The sequence below is a fragment of the Myiozetetes cayanensis genome, unplaced genomic scaffold (genome assembly GCF_022539395.1).
Source record: "Myiozetetes cayanensis isolate MyiCay16 unplaced genomic scaffold, myiCay2020 scf2-11, whole genome shotgun sequence".
NCBI classification, from domain to species: domain Eukaryota; kingdom Metazoa; phylum Chordata; class Aves; order Passeriformes; family Tyrannidae; genus Myiozetetes; species Myiozetetes cayanensis.
The window spans coordinates 110308639-110322702 of NW_026087411.1; the positions used below are offsets into that span (position 1 = coordinate 110308639).

A 14064-nucleotide genomic window follows, 5' to 3' on the forward strand; every position below is an offset into this window, starting at 1 on the left:
CCTCAGGCTTTCCTGAGAGAATAAAACCCTTTAAAAGAGTTTTGCCTTCCTCTGGAAATCGAGAGAAGCTGACAGAGCTCTGTGTTTCTCCAGAGACACTCAGACCCTGCAGAATGTGCCCCCCTGGGTTTTCAGAGCACACTCCTCTTTGTCAAGTGTCAACCCTCCCTGAGGGGGGAGCAGAATAAAAAAGTGGGGTTTGGCATTTCTTGAGCGTAGATGAACTTTTGTGTTGTATTAAGGTTCTGCCATCGGCCCTGTGTAGATCTCATAAAATGTTTTATAGATTCCCATCCAGCTCATACAGAATGTTTCATAGTACCTAAACACTTCTAATAATTATTTAAGAATAAATAGATAGTGGCATTAGTCACAAGTCTCACCTCTAGTTGAAACTTAAACAGTTACAGGGTTGAGGGTTTGTTGTTTTGTTTGGGTTTTTTTTTTTTTGCCTGAGTGAATCATCTTGTCCAAGGTTCAGGTTTTTATACCTCTATTTTTTATACCTCTACTATATATCCACCCCGAGCAGCCAGGGAAAGGCAGTGGTGGCATGCATTAAATCCAGGGCTTTATTCAGAGGGCACGGAGCCAGCGCAAAGCAGCGGAGCCATCCCTGAAGGAATTGAATGTAAATTTGATGGTTTAAATAAGGCCAGATGCCTTAAAAATTATTTTGAAGGCTGTATCTCTAATGTAGCTCTTAACTTTTTTCTTTTTCTGCTTAAGATAATGATGTTGCCTTTACAAAATAAGAAAAAATAGCTCTCATCTCTTGTGGGGAGACAAAAATCAGATACTTTGGCTTCTATAAATCACTGAAATGTTGGCAACTGAAACAAAGTTTTAGAAGGCAGATGACTGCAAATTTGAAGGAAACCTTCATATTTTACTGTTAAAAGCTTTTTAACTGTCTAGAGAGTGCTCTGAGACACTACATTAATAGTTATTCTCAGTAATCAAGCTCCACTATACTTATATACTATTTTTCTTAAACAAGATAGATTAGCAGTGGAAGGGAGCTGGAAAGATAAATAAGGAAAATCAAGAACTAAAATTATAATAATACAGTTTCATTTTACATTTTATAGTTCTCTATTTGTGATTGATAATTCGTCTTAACTCCTATCAGACAGAAATATTGGCACAAGAGTCTTATACCAATATCTGCATATTTCTGGACTTGTCTTCATCCAGATGCTTTGCAGATTTTGTTGCTGGTTTTGTGAAGATGAGATCTGTCAATTTTTGGTCCATGTATGACTTTGATTACTGTAATATCTGAGTGCCTCACAGGTTTCCATGTGTTCATGCCCACAGCACCACTTTAAAACAATAATAATGTGTTGTTATCTCCATTTCTTCTAAGTGGAAAGACTAAATGATGGGCCCCATGTTGGGAGACCTGGGATGGTTCTGAAAACCTGGATTTCCCAAATCCATACTGATGCTCTCAGTTTTGAATTGTCTTCCCTCTGCATTGAAAGCTATAGGTGTGTCAGCATATAAACCAGTCCTGCAGGTTAGGAGAGAAAGGTGCAAAAGCAGCCTCCAGCTGGATCCACGAGGGGATTTGGGGGTGGAGGAATGCAGCCACTCAATTTGGATCCAGTCCAGGCCTCAAAGCTTTAAGCCCTTCCAGCTGAGATGTGCCACGGCCACTTAGTGGCCCTGTGCAGAAACACAAATGATACGCTTCCACCAGAACGTGGACTGTGGGACGCTTTCCCTCCTCCACACTCTGCTGGATTCCTGCATCAAAAATCACCATGAGGAACAAACTCATTACTTTGGCATTGCCAGAGTGTTCCTACCTTCATCTCCCGAACTGCCTTTGAGGAGTGCCTCAGAGCTGCAAGAAACAAGAGAAACACAATTAAGAAACAGAAATGCCTTGTTTTAACTGGGGTAGCAGCTGTGATGGGTGTTGACAAAGATAAAGTAAAATGTTAATTTTTCATAAATGAGCTGGGTCTGAGCATAATGAAGTGCTGCTGAAGTGGTGGTGGCTGATCTTCAGCCTGCAACCAGACCTGGGAGAAGAGAAGGTGCAAGAAACCAGAAGCTGTAGCAAGATTCAGATAGTCAACAGCCAATAAAGCAAGTTGGCTCAAACCAGTTCTGTTTAGCTCTTATTTCCATAACTATTTAATTAATCTGCAAAACAAAACAAAACAAAAAAACTCCAAAACTATTGCATTTCTTGTACTGACATGATTTCCTCAGATCTGCAAATGAAATGGCAGCAACTGTGTGTCAAGCTGAGGTGAAAACAAATCCGAACCATGGCTGCAGAAGGAGAAGGAAGGTGTTCAGAGCAGAAAGGCTGCAGCCAAGCTTCTCCCCTGAGCTCCCTTGCTCAGATTATCCTTGCTCACCAGTGACTAAACCTGCTACTCGTGCTCAAATTTTGTTGCAGCTTCAAGTAACTAATTTTATTAAATTAGACAAGATCTGTTTAGTGTTCTCCATGTCAGGTTGTCCTTACTTTAATATTAAAAGCATTTCTGTTCCTCTGTTTTGGAATGTTATCAGCGAAGTGCTAAGTTTTCACTGCTCAGCAGATTTTGGTGTAGACAGAACACAAATAAATGGAAGCAATTATTAAGGAGTAGTTTGAGCACCTGGGAAAGGGTCTCTGACAGTCAGTTTCTCCATGGAGGGTGCTGTTCTTACTCATCTTTTCTGGGATGGTGGCAAAACCGATACATGACTCCTGTAGAGCTTGAACTTGAACAGCAAACAGTTGAGGTCAGCCTTGAAGTCTCCCTCAAACTCATGAGCATCCCACTGGTCTCCTCACTGTGTAAATCAGGCACAAGCCCAAGAGGAAAAACATGACAGATTCTTCCACTGGAAGATCAAGAACCACAACACTGAATACTCCAAGGTAAGACAGAACGAAATAATCTTGGTCTGAATGGGCTCAGCAGCATGTCACTAGAGGAAATATATTTATTTTTCCCCTTTGACGGTTACATCATTATTATTTCCACTCTTTGTTGAACAGAACTGTGGCAGTGAAATAGTTAAGAATAGCTATTTCTCATATGAGGTCAGGTTTCAGAGCCAATACAGTGGTAAACAGCTCTCTGTCCTCTACAGCTGTTGTTTTTGACTACTGAGTTAAAAACCTTTCACATTTTAAGGGCACATGTATTTTGGGGCAGAGTCTGAGTTGATCACTTTTATTCACAGTACCCAAATAGTTGTTGCCATCTAAGCTAGTCCAAGTTGCTCTGTTAATGTGTCCAGGAGAGAGAGAATTAATGTTGTCCCTGCAACAAAATCATACAGGAAATGGCCAACACTCCATCCACACACGGGTTAATGGGAGCAGTGTGAAAATTATTCCACGCGGACTCTGGAGTTTAAATATTTGTTAGTTGCTCAAATCCTGCTAAACCTCTTTGGCCAGGTGTCTGTGAAGCAGAGGACAATATCCTCGTGTCTGGGCGTGGGGCTTATGTAGGAAATAGCTTGGGATCGAGTGTGGGCTACTGTCAGTGAGAGGCAGGAAGGTCTTGGCTGGACTGTGAGAGGAGGAGAGGCCACACTTGCAGGTTACAGTCTTCCCAATGTTATGGCCGTGAAGATAAAATTTGGTACAAGCAGCCAAACTTTTGAATTCTTGGCCAAAGTCCAGAGCTTCCCAGTTTTTGCCATGGCTGGTTTTTATAGGTGCTTTTTTACAGTGTTGAAGTTGGGCTCGTAGATGATGCTGGATTCATTTTTATTTTGTTGAGGCTTGTTTTATTTGCGCTTTGGTATGTAGTTGTGGTGCACGGTCTGAAGGGATTTTGCATCTTAGTTGGTTTCTTTGGTGGTCCTGAAGGCAGTGCAAAATTAATGCAGCACTTAAAGAGCCTGTTATTAAAACTTTATTCATAGCCGAGCAGGAGAAGCATAGAAAATATATTAATTTATATGCATATATATTAAATAAATCTGAATATATATATTCATATTTTTCATGAAGACTGAATTCCAAAAACCGGCTCTGCTTTTACAAATCCAAAGGACAATGTAGCCCTGTTTTGATGCCTCCCTCTCTCTGCAATGAAAGTATTTTATCCTTGTAAAGATAAAAGATTTTTACTTTGTAGAAGTAATTTAATTTTGGTTTTTTTGCCGTCTGTCATTTTTCTCTTGCACACTGTGGATCTTTAAGAGGTTGTGAAACTTCCTGAAGTTTTGGGGAAAAAAAAAAATCTTTGACCTGGGTGTAAAAGGCACTTTTGAATTTGAAAGTTGCTTTTTTTGTTGGCAGTGGTTTGTTGTTTTTTTTTAAAGTCAACAAAATACGGTTTGAGAGGGAGAGATCTCAGAGGGCTGGGAATAAGCCCCCAGTCTGTGCATGGAGGGCAACAGCAGGTACTTTTATAGCTCTTAACGCTGAAGGGAGTTGTCTGAGCCGGACACTGCAGAGATACCTCATTGCTCCCTTAAATTGTTATGAAATGTCCTTATATTTTACAATACATGAGTCGTGCTCTTGGCTGCCATTTCCTTCCTGCAGCCTCCCAGAGGTAAGTGGATTGTGCCCTCCAGGGGTTCTCCACTGCTTTAACTTGGATTCAAGTGTGTGGTTTTTTCTTTTCTTTCTTTCATTTTTTCTTTCTTTTTCTCTTTCTTTCTTTAGCGTAAAATGTCACATTGATTTTTTTTTTCCCCCCTCCTTGTGTCTTATGAAGGAAGAAATTTATGGCCTTTTTACATCAGGAAGTCCAGCTTTTCCTGACGTTTTATTGCTTTGAATATTTGAAACATTTCAATCCCAGACAATAAATATTACATGATTATTGTTTTCATATGGATAGGCTATTTCCCCCTGTTTTTCCTATCCAACATTTTACTAGCAAGTGACACCCAAAAATTTATGGATACTAAAACCATTACTATTCAACTTTGCTTGGAAGGTCAGAGATAGTCCCTCAATTTGCATGTAATATATATTAAAAAAAAAAATAAGGTTAAAATTTGTATCTCATATGTTTGGAATCCTGTAGTGATACAAACTTATGCCAGAAAAGGAGGTATATTTTTTTCCTTACAAAAAGTGCTCATCTTATGGGTCAAACCTTTTTTCCCCTGAATTAATTAAATGACAGCTCTTGAGGCTTGGATGGGAAAAGAAGTGAGCCCCAATGGAGCATTTCCCAGATCAGCCACTGGCAGCCTGCAATTGCAGAGCTTGGGAGTTTTCTGGAGCTTGATTTGATGAGTTGCACCACTCCATGACTCAAAGTGTAGGTTTTCTGTTCACCCAGGGCTATATCCTGTTGTTCTCGTGGCAGAAAGAATTCCTCGTCAAGTAGGACCCATGAAATCCAGTCTGAAGTTGCACTATTTGATGTTTTCTGTTTGGGGGAAAGCAGTTGGCTCCTCGCTGTACGTGTGGAGCACCAGTTCTGCAGCACAACCTGTGGCAACCAAGTCTTGCAGTGCCAGGTTTGATGTGACAACCAGGAGATAAAGCAATGTATGGAATCTCTGGTCAAGTCACTGAGGTAATAAGAATGCAAGAGGCATAGGTTCTGCTCAGAAGCACTGGATTGTCTGATTTTTTTTATACTGACAGTTTTTCATGGGTGCCATGCAGGACCCTGCTGCCTGTGTTCCATTAGCCATCATAGAATCACAGAATGGTTTGGGTTGGAAAGAGACCTTAAAACATCATCTTGTTCCAACCTCCTGCCGTGGGCAGGGACACCTTCTACTATCCAACATTGCTCCAAGTCCTGTCCAACCTGGCCTTGGACACTTCCAGGGATAGGACAGCCACAGCTTCTCTGGGCAACCTGTGCCAGGGCCTCACCGCCCTCAGAGCCAAGAATTTCTTCCTAATGCCCCATCTAACCCTGACCTCTGTCAGTTTGAAGCCATTGCCCCTTCTCCTGTCACTCCAGGCCCTTGTCCAAAGTCCCTCTCCAGCTCTCTTGGATCCCCTGTTAGGAAGGGGCTCTGAGGCTTCCCAGGAGCCTTCTCTTCTGCAGGTGAATACCCTCAATTCCCTCAGCCTGTTGAGAGAGTTATTATCATATTATCAATGACTTCATATTGATCTTGATTGCAGCACTGGGTCCCAGATAACCAATAAATCACCCTTATTCTGTCGGTTCCTGATCAACTGTTTCATCCAAATTCAGTGACTGTCTCTATAACTCTGAGGAGAACAATCCTAATGTGTTTCCAGAGGAGGAAAGCTGTCAAGTTGTGGGGACAGAAAACACATGTACGTGTCTTTGGGAGTTTATTTTCAGAGGAGCATCAGACCACTCTCAGGTTGGATAAAGGTTTGCTGTGGGGATAAGAAGAAAAAGACAAAATCTGGCAAAGTTTTCCACACAGCAATGCCCACGAGCCAGTGGTTCTTTCTCTCCTTTCCTTGCTCAGACAAAGAGAACCAGAGTCTAAATGCCCTCAGAAATACTAGTAAGTACTTGTTTAAAGTCTTTTTTAAGTGTTGTTATGTCTTTAACCCTCTATCCTGTCTCATCCCCTTTTGGGAATGTTGAAAATAACATTCAGTTCTGTGCTGCCTTTGTCTGCCCTTTTCCATGTGGTAAACGTGGACTTTTCCCTCCCTGTTTCTTAGACTTTCAGCCAACTCAGCTTTTCCTGTTTACCTCCTTGTCAAAGGCATCGTTGGTGATATCACTCCAAATCTAGAAATAAGGGCTTTTGCTGCTTTTCCTAACTAGCTGTTCATCCATTTGGTATTATATTAAATTTGCATCATATCAGATTTGGCACATTTACTGATTAATTTATTTTTTAAGGAAAGCAGATGCTTTCCTAGCCCCCTTACCAACACATGTGGAAGGTGAAGGCACTGAAATGGCTTTCTGGAGACCTGGGCTCACATCCAGACCTCTCAGTGCCTCAGTTCATTATAGCTGTATCATGGGAATGAATTTGTGGACCCAGTCTTTTTAAAATAGTTATGATAATCATGGTAATGAGAAGCCTGGAGGCCCCAACATTCAAATGAAAAGATGGTACAGAAGCTGCAATAACTCTGTGACTGAAAAACTGACCACCACTGCTTTGCAAAACTGGTTTTCTTCTTGCACAGAGATGAGTCCAGCACAGCAGCTGCTTTATCAGGTGCTGAGTTTGTTTCTTCTGATTTGGAAACCCCAAATATTTTGGTGCCTTAGGAAGACATTGAGTCCTGATGAAGGCAGTTACTGGCTTAGAGTTCCCTCTGTGGTTTGGACACAATTCTTATATTCTACACAATAGAAAGCAAGAAAGATTAAAATGTGATCTCAGGTAAACCCTCCGCAGTTATCAAGACAGTCTCTGGTTTAATCCCTCCAGATCTCTGATTTTTTGCTGAACAGTAAAGGTACCACACAAAAGGTAATATTCGAGTTTTCTTGACTGATGATACTTGTAAATGTACAAAAATCTCCTCCTGGAAGCAGCAGCTTCATGGCTGAAATCAGAATTTCAGGTTTTCATTTAAGAAAGGAACATGTTGCTTTCAGAGCACCACGTGGACCTGTGGTTGACCAATTTACTGAGGTCTACCTGACACCATGGGCAACTTGGAATACCTCTGAGAGGAAGAAAGTGATCCATTTTTCCACTTACTTCTCCTTGAAGGCTACTCAGAAGTACCCTTATGCTGCTAAGTATGTAGAATCATAGAATCATTGAATGGTTTGGGTTGGAAGGGACCTTAAAGGTCATTTAATTCCAACCCCCTGCTTTGGGCAGGGACACTTCCACTAGACCAGGTTGCTCAAAGTCCCATCCAGCCTGACCTTGAACACTTCCAGGGATGGGGCATCTTGCCACCATGGCTCCATTTGCAAGGACCAGGGGCATCATCTGCCACCCATCCGACCTGAAATAGTCTTGACAGTTGGTGTAATTAGAGCACACTCTTAAAGGAAGACTGCAAATAATAATATTCTCCTGAATGGAAGTCTACATGGTCAGGAAAGAAGGAAAAAAATATATATATATAAAATCCCATGGACATCTAGGAAGGAAAACAAGTCCCTGGTCTGTGGTGTGGTGGTGCAGGTACAGCTGCACTACTGGGGAGTGGTGATCTGCAGCCGCCAGCAAGTCGTGCTGGAGCTAAAACCTGTCCCCTTGGGTCCCTCACCATTTTATTGCTGCTCTGTAACAGGATGTGCAACTGCTATGCATTAATACGTTATTACAGGTTGGCTGGTGTAAACTCCAGGTGTTGAGAACATGATTTATTCTATTAGTATAAAAAGGTGTTTTCTATGGCTGTATTAAAAATTATACTAACTGTTGGGCTTGCCACTGCACTGTGTGTGGCACATGCCAATTTAAACCTGTCATTTCCTCTAATTTAAGGATATGTCCTCAGAAGATCGTTAATTTAGGGTGGAGCTCAGGATCATAGTACAGCTGTGGCCTGTTAACCCCCATCTGGCCATTAATCCTTGCAAAGCACCTTCCCCAAAGATGTCTGCTGCTACTATATGGCCACTGAGACCAAAGAAATTAAATATTTGAGTCTGTTTTGTATTTAAATCTATTTTATACTTGTATTTTTGCAATTACTTCCATTTTTTCTATGTGATTCCTAAAACCCCAAGATTACCCACATAACACCTTTGCTGAGAATCCCCAAACCATTAGGGTGATGAGGCCCTGGCACAGGTTGCCCAGAGAAACTGTGGCTGCCCCATCCTTGGAAGTGTTCAAGGCAGATTAGATGGGGTTTGGAGCAACCTGGGATAGTGGAAGGTGTCCCTGCCCATGGCAGAGGGTTAGAACAAGATGATCTTTAAGGTCCCTTCCAACCCAAACCATTCTATGATTCTGTGATTCTGTGATTTCTTTGCTACCTCCCCTCCACACATTTCTTGGGGTGATTTCACCATTTTACTTTCCCTCTCTCCAGTGCTGTTCTATTTGCTGGGTGTAGAGCTCACCCCAGTAAGACAAAGACCCAGCTTGCATTCCTAAAGCATCCCAGCTAAGGCCAAAATCATTGTTTTGGGGAAACCACATCAGCTCATCTGCCAATGAGATGACCTTGAGGGAAGCAAGGAGAAAAGGCTGAGATCTGCCCATGACCCAGACTCATGTCCTTTGCTCAGTGCTGCTTTTTTCCCACCTGGCCATTCAATTGCATCACACAACCACAGTATCTCCTGGAAAAGCCCCAGTCTTGCCTGACATAAAATAAACTCACATTTTTCAGGCATCTTGGGAGTGGATTATCTCTGTGTGCTGCACTGAGCCACCAGCAGCCCGTACCCAGTGCACAAAGCCTGGCCAGAAGCACATCAAGCCTCAGGGCATCACTCAAACACACACAGAAAGCCTGTAGCAGCGCTGCCTATCTTAAACAGAGCCCCTTATACCTGTTTTTCCTGGCAAAAGTTTATCCAGCCTGTGTTTAAAGACCCCCAAGGATGGAGATTTCACAGTCTTGAGTCTACTGATGTTCTCGATCCTCATAAATTTTTTTTCCTATCTGGTTTGAATTTTTCTTTGCAGCAACGTAAAGGCTTTCCTTATCCTGCCAGCGAGGATGGATTGTACCAGTGTGTTTTTAACAGCCTTTTCTGTGCTCAAAGGCACTTATATCCCACCAAGGCTCTCCTTTGGCTAATAAATGTAACTCGATCAATCTGTCCTCCCAGGCTGTGTTTTCTGGCTTTCCAGCACCGCTTTCTGTTTTGACAATGAGCCATTGATAACTGCTCTCCTGGTGCATATATCTGCAGCCCTGTCCTCACTCTCCAGCAGCTTTATCTAGGCCCATGTTTCCCTCACCTGATTAGGAAAGTGAATATGAGACAGTGTCAGAAGTCTGCAAGTGCCAATGATGAATCTATTGCTTTTTCCTTCAGTGTGAGGCTTGTTACCTGTCACAGAGATCCCCCAACAAGAGTTCAAATGGCCACCAAAAGTCACACTTTGCATGCTCAAGAGTAGACAAAGGATTAGCTAAAAGTGAGGATTTTTCAACCTGCTGGTGAACAGGAAGCAGAAGAATTGAGGTGCCAATGTCCCAGTGAGGGCACCCTGACTCGCAGCCAGAAAGGCATTCCAAGCAAGAGGTGGCCTGTGTCTCTCCAACATCCCATTTTCTCACTGTGCAGTGTCTTCGTGCCAGTGCTGGTGCCCTGTGACAAGTCAGTGAATGCTGACAGGCAGCACTGGCAGCATCTGATCTTCTAATTCACACTGTGAATGACCTATTGTCATCACGCTGATAATCAGATATTTTCCTTGGCTTTGCTCAGCAGGTAAACTGAAAATAATACCCTTTACAGTGAAGTTAAATTAATTTTTAGTGATTATCTAATGGCTCTCTTAATTTTGTCTGGGTTTTCCAGCTTTGAGTGTGTTGTTACTACGTGCATGGAGAGAACCAGAGTGCTTTCATCATGTGATCCTCCAACTGATCCAAATAAAAGAGCTTCATCAGTTTAATTTCCAGGTTTTAATTTCTTGCATCCTACTCCTCAGAAGGCCAGGGAATAAAAGGAGTTTCATCCCTCAAAGCAAGAACAGAAATGGGATTCATGGCTCCTGGACTTCATTTCCACCTCGGTCTCAAACTTCATCAGTTGAACACCTCAGTGACCCCATCCAAAAAATTAACATCTTGCTCAGTTCATCCCTTGCTCTCAAGGGAGCTTTCCAAAGAAGAAGAAATCATTATCCCAATTTTATAGATGGAGAAACTGAGGCCCAGCAAAGGGAAATGACTGCCATTTGCTTCCCTCAGCCTCTCCATGCTCAGGGGCTTGTCCACCAGACCAGACAAGTGCTGGAGTGGAAATAAATATTCCTCCTGATGACTGTGGTCTCTGTGGTCAGGGCTGAGGGTCGAAATGTTCGCACGAGGCCTGCACGCAGAAACCACAGAATCCCCCACAGCTCCACTGCACTTTATTAAAAGTCACTGCTTCTGTGAAAAATGGGGTTTATAAGAGTTAGGTGCCTTAATTATAAAGTCATGTGTGTTTGAATGACTCCCTCCCTGCTAACCGTTTGTGACAGCCTACAAATGTGAAAAGTATTACCAAGCCTATTTTTAACGTGGCTATGGAGAGGCTGTAGTTGGGGAAAACCAAATCCTAAGGGTTCCTAGAAAGAAAGACTAGTGACTCCTTAAATATGGTTAACATTGAGTTCAGCAATGGTGCCAGTGGCGTCCAAAAGACCATTCGGATGCAGGAGTCTTGCAGAATGTGTTAAATAAGTGATAGGAGCAAGGGATGTACAGGGCTAAATTTTCCCCTTGGAAGTAGCTGAATGGTCTTGGATAGAGACAGAAAAAGTAATTTCAGAGAGGTGCTAGCCCTTGTCATCATTGTTCAGGCTCTACAGGTGTTTTCTGCAGAGCTGTCACCTCTCAAGGATTTATTCCATTCTGTTCTTTATTAGACAATTTGCCCTCTAATGGGCTACACAAACTGCATGGGGTTTAATGCTTTGTAGAACTGAGTCCTTAATATAATTCCTCTGTGGATTGTGGCAGACTTGAGGCCTGAAGCAGCATCTTTATCACCCACCCTTGGCCGCAGGCTCTGTGAAGAGGGGAAGAGGGAAACACACAAAGGGAAGATCCCTCTGGCAACCTTACTGCATCCTGTAACAAGGGTGTCACCCCTTCTTATAACAGGGCTGGACACTGGAGAAGGAAAGCAGACCAAAAGCAATGTTGCTGTTAGAGCAGTGTCACAGTTGGGTTGAAAGGAAATGAAAGTGTTGAAAAGGAAATATTCCAAACAGAAGGAAGGAGAGAGAAAGAATGATGCTCCTTGTTGGTTAAAAGGTAAAGAATAAGGTGGGGAAGATGGATAAAATGATGACATGGTTGAGGATAGAAGTTTTTCTGTGGGTAAGGCTTAAGTGTGATGGACACCATTATGGGAATTTCCTGTGGTCAAACATATAACTAGTTTTAGCTCTAACCCTATGCTTCTTCCTCCATCCATGACTTCTCCTGGGATTATATAGACCTTAATCTTGGTATAAGGTCTTCAAAAAGTACCACTTCACCCCTGGACAAACCATCTTAGTGGTTAGTAGCAGTTCAAAATTTACACCTTTTTTTAGTCAACTGTGGTTTATCCCCATTTATCCACCACTGAATTATGGCAGTTTTGAGTGAAAAATTATTTATCTCCCACCACAGTTTCATGAATATCCTATGCATATAGACTGTAAATAAATTGATTCTTTACCATTTCTTAAATAGATAAAAGACTGCATTTCTCTCAGTCAAGGCAGATTTTACAGACTTAACTATCATGTCATTTATAATACTTTAAAGATAAAGATCAAATCTAATGGTCATGAGATCCTTCACACCATAGAAGCAGAAATGCAAAAAATACCTTTAGTTGGGTATTGTGAATGTGCATCTGAAAAGAACTTTTCCTCTTTGTAATGCAGGCTGAGGCTGAAGCACACCTTATCCCTTGAAACAGCCATAGGTACCAAGCTGTCACAGTAGACTTGCAGTCAGACATAGCAAAATTAAAATGTTAGACCTTCATGCTGCACATTCCACGTGGGATTTCACAGAGCATGGTAGATATAACATAGTTTCCACCTATACATACTTCCTGATGAAAACACGGAACAATTTTCTCATTGCTGTATTGAAATGGGTACTTATTTTGTGAATAAAGCAAGCCCACAGCCAGGAGGCTGTGACATGTTAAGGCTTAGTATTGAAGGCTGGGTTAAATTTTCCTGTTTTCTTTCACGACAGATTTTAAACCCTGATTTTCACTGTAGTCACACTTGTCTGAAATCAGGAGTCTGAGTCAGGAGTTTGACATCTTGTCATGGCTAAATCTGCTGTGCATCTAGAGACCTGAGGGCTCAGGGAGACTGAATACTTGAAGGCATGTAATCAGAAATAATGGGAAAATTTAGAAAAGGAGATGGGAAATCATGTTTTTTTCTGATCCATGGCTTCCCTGGTTATGTATCTTTGTAGGTTTTTTTTTATTTGTTTGGTTTTTAAACCTAATAGAAATTCCTTTCCAGTGTAGACTGTGGATGAGACAGAGAAAAAAAAAAACCTGCTCTGTGAAGGTGAACCACTGGCCATAACAGATGTTGTCTGACTTACAAACCGAGGCTATGATTATAAGGCTGTGTTTACCACTGAGGAAGTCAAATTCAAGTTGTTCGTGGCTCTTCACTGGAGATGTCCCTCTCCAGAGTGACTCTTACATTTGAAAGATTGACCTGGAAATCTTCAATCTGGCTCCCTCCTCCCTGCTGCAGCCTAAGAAGCTGCAACAAGGAGACACAGCTGCCTTTCCCTATGTTCAAACACATCATGGGAGCAACTTGTGGTTCAGGAAAAAATACGTTAAAAAAAATGATTTGGCAAAATGATTAACTGTGCATTGCAGAGAATGTGCCTGGCTGCAGAAAGCGGGAAGGGTTTGTCAGCTGTGATACGGTTATTTACACTTCCTTACCAGTTTGCCTGCCACAGTCTTCATCTCCCATGGGTATGAGAATTAAACACCTTCAGTGTGTCCCTAATGTATCTTTTGACCACCTAAGACAATAATAACATGCTGAGGGGTTGGTTGTCAGTCCCACGTTTTTATGAGTGATGCTGTCACAGGGCACAGCTCTGGATAAACATGAGAGAGGAGCTCACAGTCCTACACAGGCAAGGCAAGCAAAGAGAGGAAGAGGAACAGGAGACAAACTGACTGGATTCAGGCAGGCAGGACACGGGTACCAGGCTGAGACAGGCATGGAGTCACATTTCCTGACTTGCTGCATTCTGTGCTGTCTCCAATGATGTAACGCTTCCTGTGGCTCTTTCCGAAAATATTTTCATAAGCTTTGGGTGATGTGCACTCTGCTAAGGAATTGCCTAATACTATGATCCCGTGAGGATTTGGAGCTTTAATGTTTTAAATCACTTCTAGCTGGATTAATTTCCTCAGATTCATATCATCCAGAATCAGCTATTATTGGTTTATTCCTCGTTACAGCTGCGAGAGCGGCACACACATTGGTACCTGCCTAACAAAATATCAGCCAGTTTGTTTTGTTAGCTTTAGC

The 14064-nt window shown here is 42.1% G+C and overlaps 1 long non-coding RNA gene across 1 annotated transcript in view; it reads left to right on the forward strand.

Annotated features, from left to right (window-relative positions):
- The first annotated feature begins 2698 nt into the window (after nt 1-2698).
- LOC126640015 (uncharacterized) overlaps nt 2699-14064 on the forward strand; it is a 39215-nt gene continuing 27849 nt past the window's right edge. Inside the window, exon 1 of the long non-coding RNA XR_007628924.1 lies at nt 2699-2890. This is a non-coding gene — a long non-coding RNA (uncharacterized LOC126640015). The remainder of the gene's footprint in view (nt 2891-14064) is intronic.